Source organism: Lampetra fluviatilis, chromosome 13, assembly GCF_964198595.1.
Source record: "Lampetra fluviatilis chromosome 13, kcLamFluv1.1, whole genome shotgun sequence".
Lineage (NCBI taxonomy): Eukaryota > Metazoa > Chordata > Hyperoartia > Petromyzontiformes > Petromyzontidae > Lampetra > Lampetra fluviatilis.
The window spans coordinates 9,470,609-9,495,329 of record NC_136287.1 but is presented as its reverse complement, the minus strand read 5'-3'; the positions used below and the strand labels follow the sequence as shown (position 1 = coordinate 9,495,329).

The following is a 24,721-nucleotide window of genomic DNA, read 5'->3' as shown; positions in this document are numbered from 1 at the left end:
CTCAAGTTTGGCAGGGTCCTGTGTGTGTGTGTGCAAGCGGGCGGGCCAGCGAGAGGCAGCCGGCAATGAAAAATGCCAGACCAACTCATGACAAAGCTGGCTTTGGTGCCACTTAATGCGCTTATTACCAATGCACGGCGCCTTTATTATGGTTTATAATTTGTGCTTTGTTAGCCTTTGTAACCTTTGCTTTATCTCAAGGCTGTTTGATAATTTTTCCCTACAAGTATTTTTGATCCCAATGCCCTTTTAGTTTTAATTACAGTCATTTGTGTTTTTTCTGTGCACGTTTTGGAGAAAAAAACATACCGCATTAAGCATTTCTACTTTGTACTTGGAATAAACTTCCACTAAAAAATTACGTCGGTGGCTCTAAAGCTGAACAGGCTCACAATATGCCTAAATGTAAGCACAATCCTGATGTGTTTATAAATGGGCATCAGGAAAGGGTGTCAACTTTGAAAATGCAAGGTTAATAAATAAAGTTGAAATAAGGTGAGCACTTTATAATGGTTCTTTGAGAGAAAATAATTTAATTTAATCGAATGCACATCAATATTCATTAAATACTGACAGTTTGCATTAAACAGACATACATTAGTACAACACAGTGTTCGAGATCAATATTGAATGCTTAAGTAATAGAAAAATGTTAGGAACACAAGCACACAATTCGGTGTGCCAGAATTACCTTTTGTACATAAAATCAATACAAAGAAAAATGTGCAAGCAATATACCATAAATAAATGGGAATTAATTTTGTTTAATAATAGCTGCAATGGATTACCATGAACATCGCAAATTACATGTCAATGTCCCAATCAGACTTTTTGTCAGCTTCGGTTCTGCTTTATTAATTGCGCCGTCCGCGTTCACAATAAATGAAGCGGAGTAGTTTTTGTGTGCGTGCGTCTGTGTGTGTGTGTGTGCGTGCGCGTGTGTGCGTGCGTGTGTGTGCGCGCGTGTATGTGCGCGCGTGTGTGTGTGTGCGTGTGCGTGCGTGTGTGTGTGTGTGCGCGTGCGTGTGTGTGCGCGCGTGTGTGCGTGTGCGTGCGCGTGTGTGTGTGTGTGTGCGCGTGCGTGTATGTGCGCGCGTGTGTGTGTGTGCGTGTGCGTGCGTGTGTGTGTGTGTGCGCGTGCGTGTGTGTGCGCGCGTGTATGTGTGTGCGTGTGTGTGCGCGTGTGTGTGTGTGTGCGTGCGTATGCCTCCTTGTTCTCTCCTCTAGATTTGGGGGCACGCGCGATTCCTGGCCCTTTCCCTGTTTATCCGGCAGCCCACAACGAGCGGCCGGGGAGAGCTGAGAGAACGCAGAGCAGGAAATTAATAGCGACCTTCGCCGGGGCTGTCCCTGCCAAGTCCACGCTTCCTCATCTCATTTACTGTCTCTCTGGCCGCCATGTGACAGCGCCGAATACACCTGGAGAAGGGGAGAACGACAACAACAACAAGAACACTTCGACTTCCACAGTAGAAGCACGAGTGAGGGGTGATTTCTTGGAGCCTCTGATTCCGATTCTTTTCCACACACCCCACTGCCATCCCGTGATAAAGAGCTGGGGCCTTGCCCCCCCACCCACCCTGCCCATCTCCCCACCCCCCCATTGAAAGTTGTCTGGCTCTCTGTGGCCTCCTTGGAAGGGGTGGGTGCGGCAACATTGACCAGCCTGTGTGCGCATTCCCAAAGTAGTTCCACGCGTCAATTGTGTCCGTGCAGTGTGATCTACTCTCGATTTGCAATTCGTGCGGCAATGTCGTACGTGCAGTGGTATTATGCGTGGCCTATGTTTTTCAGAAACGGTGATTTTAAAGAAGTAAAAATGTCATAATACAAATTGAAAATGCTCTCAGTGTTTGCCCATGTGTAAATGTTGCACTGCATATGAAGATATCGCCTATTTAACATTTCAAACAATAGATATTGCTTTATTGTGATCTTTACATGTGTATTACTTTTATCGATCACAAAGCCTGAATGCCGTTCGAATTTCTGCAAACCGTGCCAGGTTTTGTGGGAAGGTTTGCGATGCTTATTCTGTGCACCTCTCAAACTTTGTGTGGTCAGCATCGGGCAAAGCATTATTTATGGAGATTCGCAGTTCTCATGGTTGTGACATTGAAATATGCCTCTAACTTTTTTGGAACAGAGCCCAATGAGGATAAAGAAAATATATCTCTAACTCCCCACACTAAACACATTGACCATCTGACCTAACAGCAAGTCAAAACGTATCACAGGAAATGTCAGCATTCTGTTAGGTTTGTGTAACTTGCTTCAAACTGATAATTAGCAGACCCTGATAATTCTCATGGGTACCAATTAATGATAATTAAAAGGGAACACTATGGGTATGAATATGATTAATTTACACCCCCCCCGTCCCTTCCCCTCCCTTCTGGAAGGTCAGTTCGCCAGAATGCCACGCATTTTCTTTCCGTCTACGTATATGTTTTTTTTTCTTTCATACAAGCTACGCATGATTGCAAACACAACAACAATTAAAGAGTGTACAGAGGGCGATCAATATATAGACACCCCACTTAAATAAATTAAGAGAGAGAACAACATTCACATCGAAATCCTCTACTTCTCTACCTCCAATCTCAACGCTGGACGCTTATGAAATATTTCACAATTTCCCGTGATACACTTTGCCCAACATCGCTTTAACAATATTCAATCACCTGTTGAGAAGGAAATGAGAGGGTCACTGGGAATCGGTGGGGTGTCCGTCAATGGATCACCTTGTACTCCATACCCTGATTGTACAGCTGGGAGTAAATTAAATACATTCTCTGTTGACACTGGGTGTGTCGTCTACACGTGTCAAGTTCATTGCACCGCACGCGTTTTATTTCTCGACTAAGAAAGTTGAAAGTGCCCATTGCAAATTGACCCCAAGTAGAGTACACTGATATTGCGTTATGTCACGAATCAGCAAATTGACCCCAAATAGAGTACACTGATATTACGTTATGTCACGAATCAGCAAATTGACCCCAAATAGAGTACACTGATATTGCGTTATGTCACGAATCAGCGAATTGACCCCAAATAGAGTACACTGATATTACGTTATGTCACGAATCAGCGAATTGACCCCAAATAGAGTACACTGATATTACGTTATGTCACGAATCAGCAAATTGACCCCAAGTAGAGTACACTGATACTACGTTATGTCACGAATCAGCAAATTGACCCCAAGTAGAGTACACTGATATTACGTTATGTCACGAATCAGCAAATTGACCCCAAATAGAGTACACTGATATTACGTTATGTCACGAATCAGCGAATTGACCCCAAATAGAGTACACTGATATTACGTTATGTCACGAATCAGCGACCAATTATTTCGTCTTTGCCGTCTGAGCGGTGCGACGTACGCAACCCACGCGGCCATCTCAACGCCATCAGTCGAACACAAACCTGCAACATCATCGCTCTCCAGCATCTGCTGGCGACGTCAAGATCGAGAGGCGTCCGAGTGTTTTTACTTGCCCTCTTTGCCTGCAGCGAGGTTGTGACCACCGCGATGCGCAAACGAAGCGACTTGGCCCTGTCGTGCGGCTACGTAGCTTTGACCCCGTGTGCGCATATGTGGGAGACTTTGCTCTGAGTAAGCGGGCTGCCTTTGGCAAGTTCTCTTTTTTTGTTTATATAAAATGTGGGCTGCTGCTGCTGCGGTTGCTGCTTTAACACAAAAAAAAGACCGTCCAACACTTGACAAGCAACGAGCCCGGGGTTAATGCTGTGTTTCCCTGTGCGACGAAAGGACGCGTGCGCTCAGCAATAAATGTGTTGCCTTCACCGCTCTCGATGTCAATAAAAGCAGAGTGTGCGCGGGACAGATCAGATTTACTAACTGTTGTCTAGAATTAGGTTTAAGAGGCTGTGACCTGATTACATCGGATATTTATGTACGCTGCGTGTTTTAGTGCTTTGCCGCCTGTAGAGTTGTGTTTTATTTCCCTATGTCTGTTTTAATTGTTGAACATATACAAAAAATAAACTTGCTGGGTAGAATATACCAATATCATGTTCTGTATCGTTTGAAAATAATCAAGCTTTATTATACAGTTTACAAATAAAAGATTCACAGAGTAAAACATACACTTTTAGGAAACAGCAGGTGTGGCAATGAATTCATCATCGCACAATGGAAACACATTACGGCGCTGTGCTGTATGTTGAACTTCTTTCGCGCCGTACGTAGCCAACCGTGCTAATCGGAGGTGCATGGGGAAGGAAGAGCATTCCAGACGGCCGCAGAAGCGCATCTGAAGGCGCGCTATGTGGTCACCGTCTTTGTTCGATGGTTAGCCAAAGGCCGCTGCGAGGATGACCCGAATGAGGTCTCTGCGTTGTGTCACCCTCAACAAGAAACAGATTTCCTCTCGAACAACATTTCCATGGACCGGCACCGACGGAGCAAAGCCGAGCATCTGTTCACTTATTCTCAGTAGAAGTTTTATTTCATTGCCCATAGTTGTTGCTCTTCATGTAATATACTTATTTTAAACATCCCTTTTATTAATACAGATCTCCAGAAAACTTTACAAAGATACCAAACTACACAATAAGAGGTGGAAGTTACTCGCAATTAAGCAATTGGCGGGCAGAGGTGGGACAAAGTAATTTTTATGCAAGTCCAAGTCGAGTCGCAAGTCATCAAATTCATGACTCGAGTCTGACTCGAGTCCAAGTCACATGACTCGAGTCCACATTTCATAGGTGGGACAAAGTCATTGTTATGCAAGTCCAAGTCGAGTCGCAAGTCATCAAATTCATGACTCGAGTCTGACTCGAGTCCAAGTCACATGACTCGAGTCCACATCTCATAGGTGGGACAAAGTCATTGTTATGCAAGTCCAAGTCGAGTCGCAAGTCATCAAATTCATGACTCGAGTCTGACTCGAGTCCAAGTCACATGACTCGAGTCCACATCTCATAGGTGGGACAAAGTCATTGTTATGCAAGTCCAAGTCAAGTCGCAAGTCATCAAATTCATGACTCGAGTCTGACTCGAGTCCAAGTCACATGACTCGAGTCCACATCTCATAGGTGGGACAAAGTCATTGTTATGCAAGTCCAAGTCGAGTCGCAAGTCATCAAATTCATGACTCGAGTCCAAGTCACATGACTCGAGTCCACACCTCATAGGTGGGACAAAGTCATTGTTATGCAAGTCCAAGTCGAGTCGCAAGTCATCAAATTCATGACTCGAGTCTGACTCGAGTCCAAGTCACATGACTCGAGTCCACATCTCATAGGTGGGACAAAGTCATTGTTATGCAAGTCCAAGTCGAGTCGCAAGTCATCAAATTCATGACTCGAGTCTGACTCGAGTCTAAGTCACATGACTCGAGTCCACATCTCATAGGTGGGACAAAGTCATTGTTATGCAAGTCCAAGTCGAGTCGCAAGTCATCAAATTCATGACTCGAGTCTGACTCGAGTCCAAGTCACATGACTCGAGTCCACATCTCATAGGTGGGACAAAGTCATTGTTATGCAAGTCCAAGTCGAGTCGCAAGTCATCAAATTCATGACTCGAGTCTGACTCGAGTCCAAGTCACATGACTCGAGTCCACATCTCATAGGTGGGACAAAGTCATTGTTATGCAAGTCCAAGTCGAGTCGCAAGTCATCAAATTCATGACTCGAGTCTGACTCGAGTCCAAGTCACATGACTCGAGTCCACACCTCTGATGGCGGGTAACTTTAAAATGTGGAAAATGTTTATTAGCGCACACACACTCACACACACACGTGCGCGGATGGCTTTCTTTTGTCCCCCATTAATACCAAAAGAAAGTGTCAACAATAGAATGTGTTTACAATATTTTGTTTATTTAGTGCCTGGCTTTAAATGAAGCCCGATTGGATGGATATACATTCTGTTTCTATTCTAAATAGAGTATGTCAAGAGAATGCAATACATACTCTTTGGTTTGGTCGGCAAAGTCACGTGGGTAAAAAATGAAATAAATGAAAACAACTAGATTAAATCACGACGTTTCGGCCGCAACACAAGCGTCCTTTTTCAGGTGGGGAAGGACGCTTGCGTTGCGCCCGAAACGTCGTGATTTAATTTAGTTATTTTCATTTATTTTGTTAGATTTTTTAACTACGTGACTTTGCCGAATAAACCAAAGAGTATGGATCCTTGCAGTCACGAAAGAAATAATGCAATACAGTACCCGCCGATACTTGGGTGCTTGGTTTCAAACATTGACATTGGGACATAATTAGAAATATCTCACGACGCATTCGCCATATTCACTGTGCACGTCAGACAATGTCATCTTCGGAGCCGGTAAAGCTACCTCTCGCTGTCGGCTCGGCTCCGCTGCGGTGATTTGCCAGAGCATGGCACAGCAGTCGGCACTCAGTGGCACACTCATCATAACTCTGACCTCTCTTTGAGTACAACGGCACTTTTATTGACTTATGCAGTTTTTTTTCAATAGCCAAATTTATTTCTATACTCTTTGGTTCTTTCGGTAAAGTCACGTAGTTAGAAATAAAATAAAACAAATCACGACGTTTCGATTGCAACCAAAGAGTATGGATTCCTGCAGTCACGAAAGCTTCAAATCAACTTTATTTTTATTTAACAAAAAATCCAAACCTTTTCTTCTTTAAATATCGTTATCGACAGTTGTATCTGAGATGGTGGCAACACTTTTCCACTTATTTTAGACTGTTGTTTACCTTTTGTCGTGTTTAAAAAGCTATCGTTATTCAATATACCTTTCCACCATCATATCTTGCCTCTTGCTCTTTCATCCTCACGCATTCTCAAGTACGGCCGAAATCACGGGGGCCCCAATATAAAAGGAAAGAAACATTCTTGGTTGAGGCTTGAAGCTGGGGCAATTTGCTGTCCCGAGGTTTGCCCATTGCTCTGTATTCTGTCGCAGCTGTTGAACAATACATAAAAGCAGCACCGGCAGCTTTGTTGGTAGGCAGGCCATGCAAGTGGAGGCAAAAACATTTTTGTTCAATCAGAAAACTGCATTACAGCGTGTACGCGATATTACCTTGTGACATCAGAGAATTGCTTATGAAGTGCTCCCATTGGGATGATATGCATGCAGGGAAACGAACATCACAAAAAACAGAACACACAACGACTGTCGAGAGAAAGGTCACGAGACCAATGCGCAAACTACTGTCTCGATCTCGGCAATAGCAAGTATTGAAAGTGAAACTTTCACTTCGGATGAAAGTGTGGATTACTTTTCACATCGTGACTGGCACTTTTTTTTGAACGTTCGAAAAATGCGAGCAAATTTAAACTGAAAATGTAACATTTGCAATTGCATTTATAATGCTATCCGTTCAATATAGTTTTTCGGTTTGCGTTTTTTTCTCTCTCGCTCTTAGCAAACCATTGGTGAAGCGTTATTATCTGCATTGTTAAGCTGAAAATAGCCGTGGTATTCAACAAGTCGACACCGGAGCACTTTGAGCAGTGGAGAACGTGGGAGGCTTTATAAACATTTAACTTTCATCAAAGGATGCGAAACGTATTGTTTACAACTTGCCATTGCAGACTTTCCATGTCTGTGAAAGCTGTTTGAAGAATAATTAATAAAAGCTAACCCATTTTGAAAAGCACTATAACTATGCAACAAGCTCCGTTAAATCGTCCGTGCATTGCAGAGCTCGAAGGGCAATTGCCATGATGTTCAGCAACAATTTGCGCCTCGCGTCAATAGGAATATATTGAAGGTTTCGTTGAAAGTCGACTCGGAGTTTATTGCCAGGAGTGTTTAAACGTGTCAAGTTTAGGCAAAGGCGTGATAACGCAACTGGAGAGAGAAATGAAGTCCTTTATTCATTTTAACACGTAGGCTTTCTCGACCAATATCATCCACACTATAGGTTTTTGAGTTTGATCGCGAAAATATAAATGCGTCGTGAAACTCGCCACCACGTAAACAGAACATGCCGATTCGTTGCTAGTACAGTTCCTTAAGGAACGAAACATGAGGATATCGCCTCAAATCTGTCTGTTGCCTGATGATGCTAGTTGTAATTACTGGCGATTGTAGATGTTGTGGATTTGCTCTCCAACACACCGGTGTGCTGTACGAGTAACGATTTGGCATGTTCTGTTTACGTGACAAACCTCACTAATTGGCTGTGTCGAGTGTTGGCGGGTTTAACGACACGTTTATATATTTACGCGATCTCACAACCCCCCCCCTATACAGCTTTTGTGCGTAATTGCCTGAAGCTCCCCCCAAGTTTGATTTAACTTTGGAGAAAATGTAATGATATACGGACATAATAAGTGATACTAAATTATTTTTAGTTAAGATTGTTAAAACTTTAAAAGAATGTGAGGCAAACCAATTTTAGGTTATGCAATGTTGGTTGCTTCTTTCGTGATCATTCATGGCCAGTAACTTGATGAGATTCATAAAGGGTATGAGGAGAAATGTTGACGACAAACTTTCGTGACTGCAGGAATTCATATTCTTTGGTTCTTTCGGTAAAGTCACGTTGATAGAAAAATTATAATATAAATATGCACAAATATTTTTTTATTTCTACGTGACTTTACCGAAAAAAAAAATAGGATATCAGTAGATTGGCATTTTAACATTTTTGGTTTATCCGTTTCCACATTATCTGGGCAACGTTGATACTATCTCCATACTGCAGATATTGTACTGTCGAGTAATTCTTACAGACACACTTTGAAAAAGCAGAGAATAATATTTGAGTGATGTGGTTTGCAGTGTATATTTCAGACCCTCATTGACATCAATTCTTACAAATGAGCCATGCTATTAATCGAGGATAACCAACCAACTGAAAGTTGACTCATACAGGACTGACCTTAAGTTAACTACAATGTGTGATTGTGAGGATGCCATCTGTTAAAGTAATTTACGCGTGCATTACGGTGACACTCAATATGCATATGGAAAAAGTTCAGTTTCGGTTTTTTGAGATTAGACCATCCTCTCAATTTATTACTTTTGGTGTAAAAGTCAACGGCTGACAATTTCATTTGAATCTCTTCACATTTCAAGGTTGTTTGGGATATTAATCCTCTTCTCATCTGTATTTAAGTCCTCTAAACTATGACGATGTCTACTGACGGTAGTGCATTTTTTCCACTCCGTTAAGCAATCGGTAAAAATTGAGGGGTTGTATTTAAACTCGCAGGGGCTTCAGTTTAGCGGGAAAATTATTAAAACCGGGAGGCGGAACCTTGAAAATTAACCAACTAAGATTTTCAGTGACACCCTGATGTGCATGTCTGTAGTCAGGAATTATTTCATTTAAAATAAAACAATGCATACTTAGTACTTCAGTATTACAAATAAACAAAAGACCGTTCACGAATAACGTGTAAATGTTCTTAGACACAAAGATGAAGAATGTCAGTTGTACGAAATGATACAATATGACATAAATTATCAGCAGCAGCACTGCTCTATCTGCTGCTGGATGAAGGCCTCCTCAAGTTGTTTACATCTCTCATGGTTCTATGATGCAACAATCCACATAGCTTCAAAGCATCAGGCTCATCTCATCATTGTCCTCTCGGGCCTGTTCCTTCTTTGTGCGTAACAGATTATCTGAATTGGTGCTGGGCCTCCGCTAGGTCGACTCAGCCTTAAATGAGTACCTGGTGCGATGCGTAAACATCGCCACTGGGGATGCCAAACGGTAGCCGAGCGCGGCGCTGACCCCCCCTCTCCCTCGTGTGTCGTGCCGGCCTTCACAGGGGCTCACTAACAGCACTTGCCCCAACAGTCTGTTCAGGCTATAAGGGGGATCTTTGTTTTTGTGCTTTCCTTCTGCTGCCACTCTCTCGTCAGGCTCAACCATCGGCCACCGAGGGAAACACTTTTCTTTCTTCACTGTCAATATGATTTCTCTAATCTGCATTTGTTCTCTGTATCCATGCGTTCCTCTCCCGCCTCCCCATGCTTCTTTGCGCACTTTCGACCATGTCCATCGTGTTCACGTTTGAGAGCCTTGCCATAGCAGTAAATAGTCACTCTAGACACTTTGTTTTGTCACCTTAAATGATCAAGATAAGTTTTATAAAGCATCCAACCTGCTCTCGCTCACTTCCTATTTCATCATTGTTTTCACAGTTCACCTGCAATAACTACCTACTTATATATACTCTGATGTGTTTTGCATTTCTGTCCATCCAACAGATATCTTCACCTGATTTAAAGTTACTCCGCATATATTTGAATATACATGCCTACATATTGCCACCATGAAAAATGTTGGGTGTCTGCCTGGTATCTTTCGCAGACAAAGCTTGTTCAGGAGATAAGTTGTTGAATCAACACCCCGGGGGTGTTTGAAGACATATGAAATAAGTCATTGCTGGTGGTTTTGATGGGCGGGGGTGGGGGCAGCACGGTCAATATTACAGCTCATAGCTTGTGCCCAATTCCTGTCCACACCACCACCCGCGGGGCCCTTTCGGGCCGAGCTGCGGTGTCCCAGGGTGCACGCGCGCACATGCTTTTCCACTCCGCGAGCTTGGGGGCCTAATCACAGCCGCAGCCACCGCTCGCCAGCAGGAAAAGGCACCCCAGTTGTCTGCGACAGGAAGTATCATGTCAGCTGCAGTTGTGCGAAAGAGCGTCCGCTCATGTGTAAAGCCAAGTTTAACGTATTGTCTGCGCGAAGTCTGCTCTCCCCGACCTATTGAAATTATTTTGCGAAACAATAGCTCATTGAAATGTTCATTGTTCAATCGGGGGGGGGGGGGCGGGGGGGAGAGAACATTTTTGCTATCAAATATTCTATGGCAAGATTGGCAAAGGTAGCTAGCTATAGTATGACTAAGAAATGCTCGTCTGCAGATTAACTGAATCTTGGAAACTGGTTTACTCCATTGGGGAACGTTATATTATAACATATTATTCCTCGAAAGTCAAAATCAAGCAATCATTGGTTCCCAATTAACAAAATACGCGTACACATTTTGGTGGATTCTCCACGAGTAAAAACTTGCTCACAGATATGAAAAATTTATGTACTGATGTTGTAGCTTCCCTGAGGGACAAAATGATAATAGGTAACAACATGTTTGCTAACCAGAGTTGATATTTGATTTCTAACGGCTGCTTTCACTGGTGTTTCAGAACAGTTATCTGAATACACATTTCACGTGTTTTCATTATCAGATTAATCTTAGTTTGATGCGTACCTTCGATTACAGTAATCTGTTCCATAACTATAAGTAAAAGTTATGCTAAAGTCGCTGTGTCGTTCATACATGATCTTGTATTTTAATATATTAAAACGTGTGTTCTGCATGTTTGGTGATTCAACTTCTTAGATGGTCCGATGACATTTTTGTTGAATTTGTGTTACATTTAACATGGACACTTTTGAAAAAACGCATCTCTCATACGGAAATTACGTGCCACTATTTTTGAATATGCAACTCACACAATCTAAAGCCAATTATAATTGTGGCGGTTAACATATCTAATAATCTTACCTGCAAAACGCATACTTAAAGGCTTACACTCATTTTAAAGTTTTCCTGAATCGGATCATGATAAGTTATCTTTTTTTTTACAAAATGTCATTAACCACTGAGCCCAATTATGGAATTTAATGTTAAGTAGCAGTCATCCAGATGAGCCAAAAAAAAGTGTCCTTACACTCAGAAGATATTGTATTGTTTGGTGTAATTATTTCCCGTGTATCAGGCTGGGATATAATGGATTATTATGCCTGCTGTCACCCAGCTTACTCTCGTGCGTGGACAAGCACACAATGTGCCTGGAGTGGCAACGAGTGGGGTTTGCTCAGCCTCGGTTCCTAATCCCAGCCCTGAGATGCCGGCATCTGCCAGCAAGATTGGAAGCCCTAGGGACACAGCCTTCTCCTATTCTTTCTTACAAAATTACTGTATTAATGAGCGATTGCCTTTTCATAACGGCAGGCAGGCAATTTTCATGCAAATTAGGTAAAAAATTTGAATAGCTGTCGTGGAATTAGAGGGGAATTAATGCCTTTGATAAAATGCTCAGGGTCTTTGCAGTAAACAGGTGCAGACTTGGTGCTTTTTTGCGAAACTTTTTTCCTCCTCCGATATCATCTCTTATTGATGCATGACTTTAATTAGTGTCTAATTACTCGTGGAATTTAAATGCCGTGGTGATATTAGTGCAGTCGTCGCAAACTATTTTTCTGGTGCGGTATGCAAATACCATCTGTGATATTGTTCGGCTTTGTATTATTCATGTGTGTGTGTGTTTTTTTTGTCCGCTTGCGAAAACACTGCCGGGTGTTTTGGTCTAACACCTCCCAGAAGGACACACAACTTGGGAATTAAGGACACGTTTTTGATCCCTTCAGAGAGCAACCAATGCTAATTTCTGCCACAATGACCAAATCAAAGTCCACTATTCTACACGCGTGTGCGTGCCGTAACGGCCTTCATAGATGCTCGCTAACGGCACTTGCTCCTCGTGTTTGTTCGGGCTATACGGGAATCTTTGTTTGTATATGTGGGGAGTGATAGTGTGGCGGTTAGCGGGCTGCGTTATGAACCCGGCGACGTGAGTTCGATTCTCTCTCTTGACCAATAACAGTGACAATTACATGAACCGGTCCTGGGCTTCCCCTAGGTCGACTCGGCCTCAAATAAGTACCTAGTGGGGTAAGTTAAGCATTGCCACTGGGGAGACAGAGGCGGTCGGGCGTGGTTTTAGTCATCCGTCCCGTCGTATGTCATGGCGGCCTTCATAGGTGCTTGCTAACCGCACTGGTCCAAAAGTTGGTAAGGCTGTAAGGGGGAGCTCTGTCTTGTGTGCGTGTGTATATAGATAACTGCCATTAACTATGTATTGCCTACATCTTCCATTGCTGACAAAACAGCTATGCATATAGGATGCACACTTAAAATCACAAACAATGGAATTATACATGTGCCATATAATTGATAATTTTGGCATATCTAGAGTTATGTTATCGTCCACTCACCCAGATACTATTTTGAATCGTTTCATGAAAACCACAGCTACAAATCCAATTAAAAGTTCGTAAAGGATCGATAATGCCAATGCATTATTAACTTTTTGTTTATTTGTATCAGTGAAGCACGTGCATTGCTTTGAACTCGTCGAGTCTATTGCCAGTATCATTGAGGATAATCATTCGTGCCACGGTGCATGTTTTTTAATTGTTTATCTTGTTTTTAAGCAGTTTACCACGTGGCCTGATGATGCAATGTAAGTTCCTGACGGTGATTGTGAAGGCGAAAGGGCAAGGCCGGTTCACATATCAGAAATTACCTCTGATGTTAGCCGTGGCCAGGAATCAAACTCAGGTTTGCATGAGAAAACCCCCCTCGTAGTATCTCACAAGCTAAAACAAATCATATACCTTTACATATACTTTCACATTAAGTTTTTCACTTGTGTGCAACTATTTGTGAATGCACACGTATATGAATACAGTACTTATATTGTATTATTATAGTTATTATACCTTATAAAAAAAAAGAAAAAATACATTTTGAGAAGGAAAAAAGTACCCAGTCATTTACCATTTTCACAAAATTTGGTTTTTAACTTCGATGGAAAACATATTCCGTGTTAAATCAGTTTTTTTTCCAAAAACCAAAACGTCAATTGAAAAAAAAGACGCTGACATTTTCACATTCGCAAAGTAAACGTTAAAAGTGCGAACAAATTGTTAAAATGCTTCACCTCGTTAATAACTGTGCATCAGCAGTCACCCGCCTCTTTGCGGATGTTTTTTTTTTGCGCCAGGAGTCGCGTTCATATGGGCCGCCTGACAACACAAAGCGTCCCTTGAACAACAGCCACAAATAATTAAACAAGAAATAACATGGGAGGCCCCTGGCTCACCTCTCTGCACTTAGTTGGAAGCAAGGGCAGCCGTGGAAAAGACGTTAAGCCGGCACTCCCGTCCGCTCCTGAATGTTAAAGATCCCCCGAGACTGGCTACGGCTATGGGGCCACAACACTGTGACCAGTTCTTAGCAGACGAGCCCAACCCACCATAAAACAAAATTATGGCTCCTGTTATAGTCCCACAGACGAAAATTTTACGCGACAAAAAAGTGTCGTTGAAATTTTTTGGCGCTCGACTTATTAGGGTATAGCACCGGCGAATTACCGAGGGGATGTATATTGGTCTCGTGCGCCGCTATAGGCGCGTAGCTCACACTCAAAGATTTCGTAACCCTGCGTGCATTGATGTGCGAATTGTAAGCGGTGGTCACGAGTGAGGAGGTGATGTGGCGAAGAGCAAATGCGCAACGTGGTTGTTGCACGTACTCCCTCTGAAATGAGCACTGAACGTATCTACGTGTGTTGAACGTATTTCGCACCGCAGCGGCTTTTGGCTGGACATCGAACAAAGACGGTTACTGCATCGCCCGCCTTCAGATGCGCTTCTGCGGCCGTCTGGAACGCTCTTCTTGGAGTTATGCACTTTTATGTTGATTAACTAATTTTGTTAGAACTGCGTTTTGTGTTTAGTTCATTGTCCTTCCCCTGCACCTCCGATTTGCACATTTGGCTATGTACGGTGCAAAAGAAGTTCAATATATATAGCCTACCGTGTTAATCGGAGGTGCGAATAACTCCTGTGTGGCATGCGAAAACTAAATCTGTTCCTATAAATAATAAACAGTTTTTGGAATCAAATCACCTGCGTTTGCCCTTTTGTATGTGCAAGTGCGCATATAAAGCGGTGGAATAGCGCGCAGAATAATTTGCTCCCGATTTTGGCAACCAAGATTCCATTTTTGGGCATGCACGGCAAGGATAACTGGAGTCTGAACCTGACCTAGGCATCACCAAGGTCAGATCAGCCTCCCGTAAGTACCTGATGCGGTAAGTTGTTGATGCTCAATCCCTTGGCACGCCGCCCTCATCATGTGCTGCAATGGCTGCACTGCATAGGTGCTCGCTAACAGCACTTGCCCCGGCAGCTCTATGAGGCTAATCTTGGAGGATCTTCGTCTTGGTGCGCGTGTGAGTGAAAGTGAGTAAACATTGCGTTTGTTCCACTCCGCTTGAACTGGTCACATGGCCCATTAACCCCACTACAACTTTTGATCCTGATGGATGCAGGTGGTAAGTAATATTTTTCAAAAGACGCGTGTCCCAATGGGGCATCTCATGCACTCTCACATGGCGTTGCTAACGTGGTAATGCCAACACCACTTTGCGGATAAATGGCCGTGCTCTCATGCCCCGCTGTAGCATGTGCGCGTGTGTGCGTGTATGTCAGCGTGTCGTGTAGCGGTAGTGCAGTGGTCAGCACGCTGCGCTACGAACCTGGTGACCTGAGTTCGATTCCCGCTCACGGCCAACACCGGTGACGATTATCTTAATCGGTCCTGATCCTTCCCTAGGTCGACTCAGCCTCAAATGAGTACCTGGTGCGGTGTGTAAAATCATCGCCACTGGGGAGACAAAGGCGGCCGGGCGTGGTGCTGGACACCCACATCCTTCGTGTGCCGTGCCCGCCTTCATAGGTGCTTACTAACTGCACTTGCCCCAACAGTCTGTTAAGACTACACGGGGGATCTTTGTCTTTTTGTGTGTAACGGTGCCTATGTGCATTGGGTGGAAAACACTGACCTCCAAGCCAAAGGTGCTGGCAACCCTTGAGCATGGGGCTTTGCGATTAGGAGACCCACATGACCCACAGAGCTTTTAAATGCATTTAAGCATCTCACCCACATGGTTTCATGCACACATCTGTACAGTTTACATGGACAATTGAATCCGTGGTGCGCTTGCTTACATAATCGAGTAACGCACGTTGTTTTCGAGTCGGCGGGTTTGTATAATCCGTGGATAATGCACCGAATAACGTAACAATATGTGACGCAAAGGGCACATGCATTCCAGGGAGTGCAGAAGACACAGACGTGAGGTGATCAGGGTAGTTTAAAATGGGATATTAAAAGTAAGACACATGCGTCGAATGCAATGCGTTCGTTCGTAACCATGACTATTTCAGCCGTTATCTATCACATTTATGAGGCTATAAGACCCTCCAAAAAGTCAGATGCAACCCAATATTGTGCCCAGTGACAAAATAGTTGTCCGAATCTGGCATCACACACGCGCGTACACAAATCCACTATTTTAGACTGAATGTTGAAACCGGTCCAGAGTTTGCGTGTATTATACCAGCGGTCCACAACCTTTTCGTGGAAGACAATTTTTTCACGGACCGGGGGGGGGGGGGGGAGGGTCATCATTGGGTCTTTCCCCCTTTTCAAAGAAGCTCTCCAGCGACGTTTGTTTGTTACTCATTGTGGCTACTAGGGGTTAGCAGCTTGTGGGCTTACCAAGACTGTGACTGAGACGAGCGCGCAGTGCGGTAAAGAGGCGCGGATGGAAGTGGTCAATAGAATAATGGGGGCGGACCGCGCGCGGACTCACCGCTCTCACCTCCTGCTGTGTGGCCCGGGCCGCGGACCGGTACCGGTCTGCGGCCCGGGGGTTGGGGACCCCTGTATTATACAATGCTGCTGTAAAAAATTTAATCCCAGAAGGCCATGCGGTCGATGGGATGTGTAAGAAATATATATATACTTTTTTTTACGTGGAGAAACAAATATGGGAAGGAGGCTAACGATTATTCTGTGCTATGTACCAGTTATAAGACGTACCCCCCAACTTATTTTCCTTTAGAAATAGGGGGGGGGGGGGAGGGGGGAAGTGCCACTCATAATTTGGATAATGCCGTGTACTGTGTATGGCGGTGATGCAGTGGTTCGGGAAATTTGCTCCGAGCCCAGCAACCGGGATGGCCCCGGGTGAAGAAAATGCTCGTAAATCCAGCATGCTATGATTGCAGTAGGCTCCAGAATGCTGTCAGAGTTAAAAGGTTTAAATTAGTTTGAGTAAATCTACGGGCGTGGCAGCAGTTGCTAGGGATTACATCATCGCTCATCACTGGCACCAGCCAATCAGCTGCAAGGGTTGATCGCAGGTTGCCTTCTGAGAAACTGAGCGTCTAGGAAGCTGCTGCTGCTCAAGTTTCAAGTTTTCATTTATTTGGTATAGCCCTGTGAGCCATGCGGCTCTTAAGTCGGGTGCAACCGCAACAAACAAAATATGAACACAGAACATCTTAAAGCGACGACGCGCAACAGAAACATCCTGGAATAAACCAGCAAATATTAAAAAAACGTATTAAAACGCTGTGTGCAAAAATCCCAATGTGGTGCAAGTCAACAATAAAAAGCATAAGACAATTGAGATTAACCATATGTTTTCGAATCACTAAAATAAAGCTATAAAAACACTGTAACAACAGTAATCATAGGAAGTGTGATTCAAATTTAACAATAAACGATATACATAACACGTACGACCAAACTTGCAGCCATAGCATGGCAATCCCAGTGTATGATGTGTGAGTGAGTCAGTGGTAGTATGAGTGAGTATATGATGTGTGAGTCAGCGGATGATGTGTGAGTGAGTCAGTGTATGTGTGAGTGAGTCAGTAGTCGCTTGAGTGAGTGTATGATGTGTGAGTCAGCGCACGATGTGTTAGTCAGCGCATGATGAGTGAGTCAGTGTATGATGTGTGAGCGAGTCAGCGGCAGTGTGAGTGAGTGTATGATGTGCGAGTGAGCCAGCGCACGATGAGTGAACCTGTGTATGATGAGTCAATGGGTCAGTGGTTGTGCGAGTGTATGATGTGTGAGTGAGTAAGCGCATGATGAGCGAGTCAGTGCACGGCTGTCGTTGTTATGCCACAATGGAACCACAACACCTCAACTGATCTCTTCAAGGGGCATAAACTATCATCACGCGAACTCCGGCCATTCTCGCTGTGGCGTTTTTTGGCCAGCCATCGAACAAAGACTGTCACCGCTCAGATGTGCTTCTGTGGCCGTCTGGAACACTCTTCCTTCCGATATTGGGAAGCCGCTGGAGCTATGCACTTGAAATCATCTAGATTGAAAATAATTTCTTTAGAACTGGTTTTGTCTTTAGATTGTCCCCCCCCCCGAACCTCCGATTGGCACGCTTGGCTATGTACGATGCAAAAGAAGTTGAACATACAGAAGAGCCCTTGACACACGTCAAGAACTCTTGTCTGCCAAGCCGTTTTGTCTCATCCACAGTGGTCAACCACCACACTGCAGATCGAAATACACCCCCACGTTCTGCTTCTTCCCCCGCCCTCTGGAATTCCCTGGCACCCCCTCTATTCTTATGCTCTCATATAATAATCTTGCGCAGTTCGATAAGTGCGTTGAGCCCGTTATCTGTGACGTATCTGACAGTGCTGCTTGTTGCTGGCCCGATTGGCGCTGCGGACCACTGGCCCTGTGTTCAGCAGCCACGATGAAGGAAGAAAAGAGATGCAAACACAGCGGCTCATTCACAACCACGCACACCACAAGGACACAAAAACCGTTCATTCACAACCACACAAAACAACCGCTCATTCACAAACCGCAACCACACACAACAACCGCTCATTCACAAACCGCAACCACACACAACAACCGCTCATTCACAAACCACACACAACAACCGCTCATTCACAAACCACACACAACAACCGCTCATTCACAAACCACAACCACACACAACCGCTCATTCACAAATCACAACCACACACAACAACCGCTCATTCACAAACCACACACAACAACCGCTCATTCACAAACCATACACAACAACCGCTCATTCACAAACCACAACCACACACAACCGCTCATTCACAAATCACAACCACACACAACAACCGCTCATTCACAAGCCACAACCGTACACAAGAACAGCTCATTCACAACCACACACAACTCCTGTCTATACGAGGCGATGTATATATGTCCATCAGCTGACTGGAGACGGTTGGGTAGAAATTATCTTGTGCAGTGTAACAATCATCATCAGTGTCATTCGCAGCAGTATGAGCAGAAGCAGCAGCAATATCAGTCTCACCTTTGCACACCATCATCCATTCATTCTTTTTCAACACGTGATCATTCAAGTGAGAACATACATGCATTGCCACGCATACAGTTGCATTACTTGCGTGCATTCACTCATAACACACCACGGGTTGGGTGCGTCACCTCCATCTGATCTGCACGGTACACTCCAATCATCATCAGCAGCATCATCATCATCCACATGTGCTCAGCTTCTCCGGCGGTGAGCTGGACCTTGGAGGATGTTTTCTCGGCTGGCAGGAACTCAGCAGCTGTGCAAATGGCCATGGCTTCAATATCCCCCTTTGTCTGCCAGAGTGTTTCCACCCAGCACATCCTGTCATTGTACCCACTTCACACGCTGGCCGAAAATGTTTTGGCAAAACAACGGCGATCTTAGGGATAACATGTCATTGGCATGGACGTGCTGACAAGCACAATTGGCAAAACATTTCCAAACTCCAGCGTGTTTGATGTGGTCTTTACAATTGTGGCAAATGCACACGTGGGCCCTGCACAACTTTAAAGGGGGGGTGGTGGTGGTGGTTTCACTTGTGCGTAAACTGTGATCCATCTGGACACTCATTAGCTCACGTGTTTACGTTCGTGTCCATTCTCATCGAAGGGACGTTTTCCATTTGTTTTAATTTGTGCCCGCGCGACTCTCATCCACTGGGATATAGATATATGTGTGTGTGTGTACACGTTGTGCCTCGCACTTTTATTCGTGTAATTATTTCAACGACGAATCTACCGCGTGCTTCGTTAAGCACCTGATGGGTTATTCTCAAAACGTTACGCAACCTTTGCGAGGCGTTATTGGAAAGCAGCCTTACCCGCATCCAAAAATTGAAGCGTGCATTTTTTGTTTTTTTTTGTGCACGAGAAAACTCTAAAGATGTGTTTTTTTAAAGTATGAACTCGTGCGTATGTGAAAGTGGACACGTAAAGTGTAACTTACCAGAAAGCGTGACATATGATCACGTTGGCTTCTGCAGTTTTCATGCCGATGTGGCACTATGCCATACGTCGAGATTTGCTTACACGACTGATATTTAAAAGTGTGTCTGGAGACCTGTTAGCTCAAGTGAATCATAACCTCGTCAGTGTGCCGAGCTGGCACCACAGACATCCTGGGTTTGAGTGTGGGAAGCCATCTCTGAGTAAACTCGATGTTCAAGCGTTGTGGGTTCGTGGTCTCTACTGGGTAATAAAACATTTAAAACATCCTATGTTTTCGCTTAGAAACGTCTGGCCAGCGTGGAAGAGTAGGCCAAATTCCATCTGGAAGGGCTCCCATGAGCTGTCAAGTGGAGGTCCTTCCTCCAAAAGTGGTGTGAGCCAGAAATTGCAGAGCTGCAGCTTTCCCACCTCTTACCTTGAACGTCGCTCAGAAATGGGCATGTTGCTTTTAATGACACGTGATGAACACGTCTTGAAGGACATGTAAAAGAGGAGCCCCCAGTGCCGATAAAAGGGGTCCCTTGAAGTGACTTCAGAAGTAGTTCTGTAACGTATTGTTCAGGGGCCATGCTCTGGCACACGGTGGTACTGCTGGCAGATGTGAGCGTTTCCAAAATAACGTTTATTTGATAAGTTACGGCTCATTTACATGCCTAAGGTGTATCAAGATCACTGGCTATGCCCGGTTTTTATTACAGCTTTTATGAAGTGTGTCGACACAAGAATTGAGAATTGTAACATTTTTGGTCCGTTTCCTCGAGAGATGTTTAAGGCGGCCGCTTGCGGCGATGTAGCTCTAAGGCAAGCGGCTGAAAATAAAATTGGACCGTCTCCATTTTCGATGTGACCGCTAAATTGGCACGGATTTCCCGTGCGGCATCATCTCTGCGGAGAGAGTTTAGCGGACAATGGCGCAATTTCACCGCAAACTTGTTCCACCTAAGAGCGCCCCATTGTTTGCATCAAGTGGCGCCTATTGCAGTCGCGTATCAATGTGCTTGTGCCTTCGCTGCCAATTGGAACTGACAGAAAATTCAATCTCGGCCCTCATTAGTCCGACGAGGATTCTAATGAGTGCCTATGCCGTGTCAGACACTCTATTAATTAATGCGCAGGCAGCGTGGCCGCTCAGTTAAGTCAGCCTCACATGATTAACCACAGGCAGATGAGTGCTCTCTCTCTCTCTCCTCTCGCTACACTGGAGAGGTTCACTCGGCGATGCGCAGAGACTGGGATACCACAAGTACACACGCACGCGGCGAGTTTAATATTGGTGTACCGAGCACGCAAACACAGGCCCTCGTGAAAAGAATAAAAAATATATCTCGCATTGAAAGCACCATCAAAATTGTAACCTTGATGTCCTTTGGTCGAGCTGTAGTGACGCTGACTGAAATGGTCCTCCAACGATTATAATTGCACACCGATGGCAATCATGCTGGGACACAGTAACAATGGGTGGAACATGCTCTATATAGTGAGAATGCCTTTAAGATAACCTTGCTATGAACCATTTTGAAGATGTACTCTATTGACTATATTTGATGGATATGCGCTATATGTGTGTGCGCTGTATCATATTGTGAAAGGTCAGCTTTTGAAGGTCTCTAATTGATAGCAACAGATATAAAATATTTCCTCAACATTGCCGCTTGTCTTGATTGTCAATAAAATAAATAAAATACTATTGGGTGTGGGATCGATGCAGTGTATGTACTCAACAAACATGAATAGGCTGCAACTTTTATGTATTTGTTCAAAATGTCGCTTACTGTGGCTGAGCCAACACATTACCTTGAGCAACACTTTGCAATGTATACACTGTCTAGGGATAGTAAACACTTATATATGTAAAAACATATTAAGACACAACTTTACATTCAATTACGTATGAATGCAGCGCACAGCGGTTTGCACAACCGTGCCATGAAAGTAGCACATCTGAGTGTAATTCCAAGCAACAAACTTAAATCCGTAGCGAATGATACCTGAACCGGTCCTGGGCTCCCTCCTTCACCAAACCCACTTTGACGAGGTACAAGTTCATGTTATTTAAACTAGCAGGGTAACTAATGGTCAAAACACTCCCATGACTGGCATGGCATCTGGAGATCTTTATCCAGCAGCAGATTGACAAAGAACTTTACATTATTGTTGTTGTTGTTGATATACCACAAACAAGATAGGATGCTGCTGTATTGCAACGGTCAGCACACCGGACCAGAGGTCGCAACCGGGTATCTGATACCCGTACCCTACCCGATACCCGGCTACCCGTACCCGGCCGGGTACGGGTACGGGTAGCCGTTTGCGACCCTGGTGCGGCCGGGTACAGGTACGGGTAGGCCGTGGGTCACTGGTGAGTAACCGTTTGTCACTCATTTCGGGTAGGGTACGGGTAGGGAACGGGTACCCGTACCCGGCCGGGTACGGGTACGGGTACCCATTTGCGACCCTGGTGCGGCCGGGTACGGGTAAGGAATCAAAACCCGTTTGCGACCTCTGCACCGGACTCACAAGCCAGAGGTTAGCGGTTCAATCTTCCAGGGCGGCAGTAAGGGGGGGAGGGGGGAGGGGGGTGGCATTTCTTGAATCCCTCCTTGCCTCTTTACAACCATTCGCACAAGTGGCACCCATCAGCAGGCTAGCGCGTGTGGTGGGGTAAAGCGTGAGCACTCACACCTCCTCCAAGACGGCTGCCCAGCAGTGACTCGGCAGCTCCCTCCAGGAGGAGGCACCTTCCGCTGGAAGTGGCGTAGGCCAGCGACTGCGGGGCTGCACAATTCCCCTCCCCGAAACATTATCAGACACTGCACGTGAAATGTGCCAGTTCAGTAGCTCAATTCCGTGGTCGTATTTTCCTTAAATACCCAAAACGACTTGCGATCATTTTAATCGCGTAATTTTGTTTTTGTTGTACTGCCGCGGCCAACAACAAGACTGTACCTGCTTGCAATGGAACCCCCTGGGGTCTGGCTCAAATGTTCAAGCCGTACTTTGTTTAATATGTATACATAGATAGTTGAGAATTAATGCTTGGCCGTCATTGTGTGAGTGAAATGTTCCATAGTCAAGCATCACACAGGCCATTAGTGGCTTCCATGACCCCTTCTTGCCCTCACCATTGGCCTCCCTCGACTTCATGTTCATCATAAAGCGCGCAGCGGCAGCCGAAGAAAGGGAAATGCTCGAGGAGGATGACAACCGAGGAGATAGATCGTTGAGATCGGCTCGTGTGCATGAGACTAGCCGTTGCATCGATCACCGTGAGGGATGGTGGCAACTTCGGTACGACCTCATCCAGCAGTTGAAAAATCGTGGCTGATGATGATGCTGACACTAAACACAATGTTCAAATGAGCAATGGGCAGAAGATATTTTGGCTGGTAGCCCTAAGCGGGTGATAGAAATTGCATATTTATATGGTAGGGCCAGTCTCTGCATATGACAACCACTGCTACAGTCTCACAAAGTGGTATGGTACTTATTTAAATGATAGGTGGAGTTGCCTTCCCAACCGAGGATTTGATGTGATGGGTTTTCTGATTGTGGGCCACAGTCATATTAACTTTCCAGTGATCTCAGCTGAGCTCATAGCTTTGCTGCTGTAATCACAGAGACCATGGCTTATGGATGCACGTTTGTCTTACGCTATTTCCATAGAGTCCGTATGTGTTTGGGTCAGGAGTGAATTTGAGTCGGAAAGGTGAAGGTACAGTCGTGAAATTGCTCGCTCGTCCCACCATTGACGCAATGGGGCTCCTGTAGAGGGTACCTCCAGAAAGCATTTGGCCTACTCTTCCGTACTGGTAAGACATTTTGGGAAAGGAGCGAATACCCACTTTACCTCACCACACAACCTGACAATCGACACAATTTGATGTACCCATTTAGACTGATGGGCGAACAGAGGCAGTTGGTTTAAAAAAAATACCTGCCCATGGTTTCAACTACCACTTCGGGAGACGTAATCGCACTGGCAACCTCCAGGATTGCAATTCCACTGCGCGCTAACCAATCCACCAGAGTCAGAAGTTGACCTTATTTCCACGAGAAATACCACACTGGCATAAATGAAAATATTAATTTAGGAAAATAGTGTCGCACATCAATTACTATCACTAAAACTTGTGGATTGTGTAACATCTAAATTAAAGTCAGCGTTAGCGTTAACCATCTGACTTTGAACCATTATCAATGTATCAAGTTTAGAAAATGTAACTTTGAGTTGAATTCCGAGAGAGTTTCATAATTAATCTTCCCATGCCTGGCTGTGCAGTGTTCAGTAATACCTGTACTCCTCTTTTGTCTGATGAAGTCACTCAAGTTTTTAAATGTCTTTAAATCACTGGCTGATAATAAAACTTGGAGACTTTGAACCCATGGTAGATTCCATGATCAGAAGACTACTTCATAATTGTATAACATTCCTTAATTATCTGACTTTAACATTTTAATGAGCAGCCGAAACTAAAATTTTTTCTTCGCTTGATTAAATTATTATTATTATTATTGTTTAAATATTGTTTTTAATTATCAAGTGTATTATATATGTACAATGACACCTAAAATTCCCAAAGAGCTTTGTTGAGCAAGATTTTAATTTGAATCTACAGGACACACTTTTTTTTTGCTTTTTCACAGCCGTTACCTGGCTTCTCGCTGCGAGAGCAGCATCTGTTGGAGGTGGTCGTTCGCGATGTTTCATCGTAACGCATTCTGTATTTTTTTTCTTCGCCACTTTGGATGCTTTCATTTCACAGCTCAAAGCTGTTCCATTATTCTCTATTTTTC

At 44.4% G+C, this 24,721-nt stretch overlaps 1 long non-coding RNA gene across 1 annotated transcript in view; it reads right to left on the bottom strand.

Annotated features, from left to right (window-relative positions):
* Positions 1 to 1,372: 1,372 nt before the first annotated feature.
* LOC144935332 (uncharacterized) overlaps positions 1,373 to 24,721 on the bottom strand; it is a 39,077-nt gene continuing 15,728 nt past the window's right edge. Inside the window, exon 3 of the long non-coding RNA XR_013637297.1 lies at positions 1,373 to 1,419. This is a non-coding gene — a long non-coding RNA (uncharacterized LOC144935332). The remainder of the gene's footprint in view (positions 1,420 to 24,721) is intronic.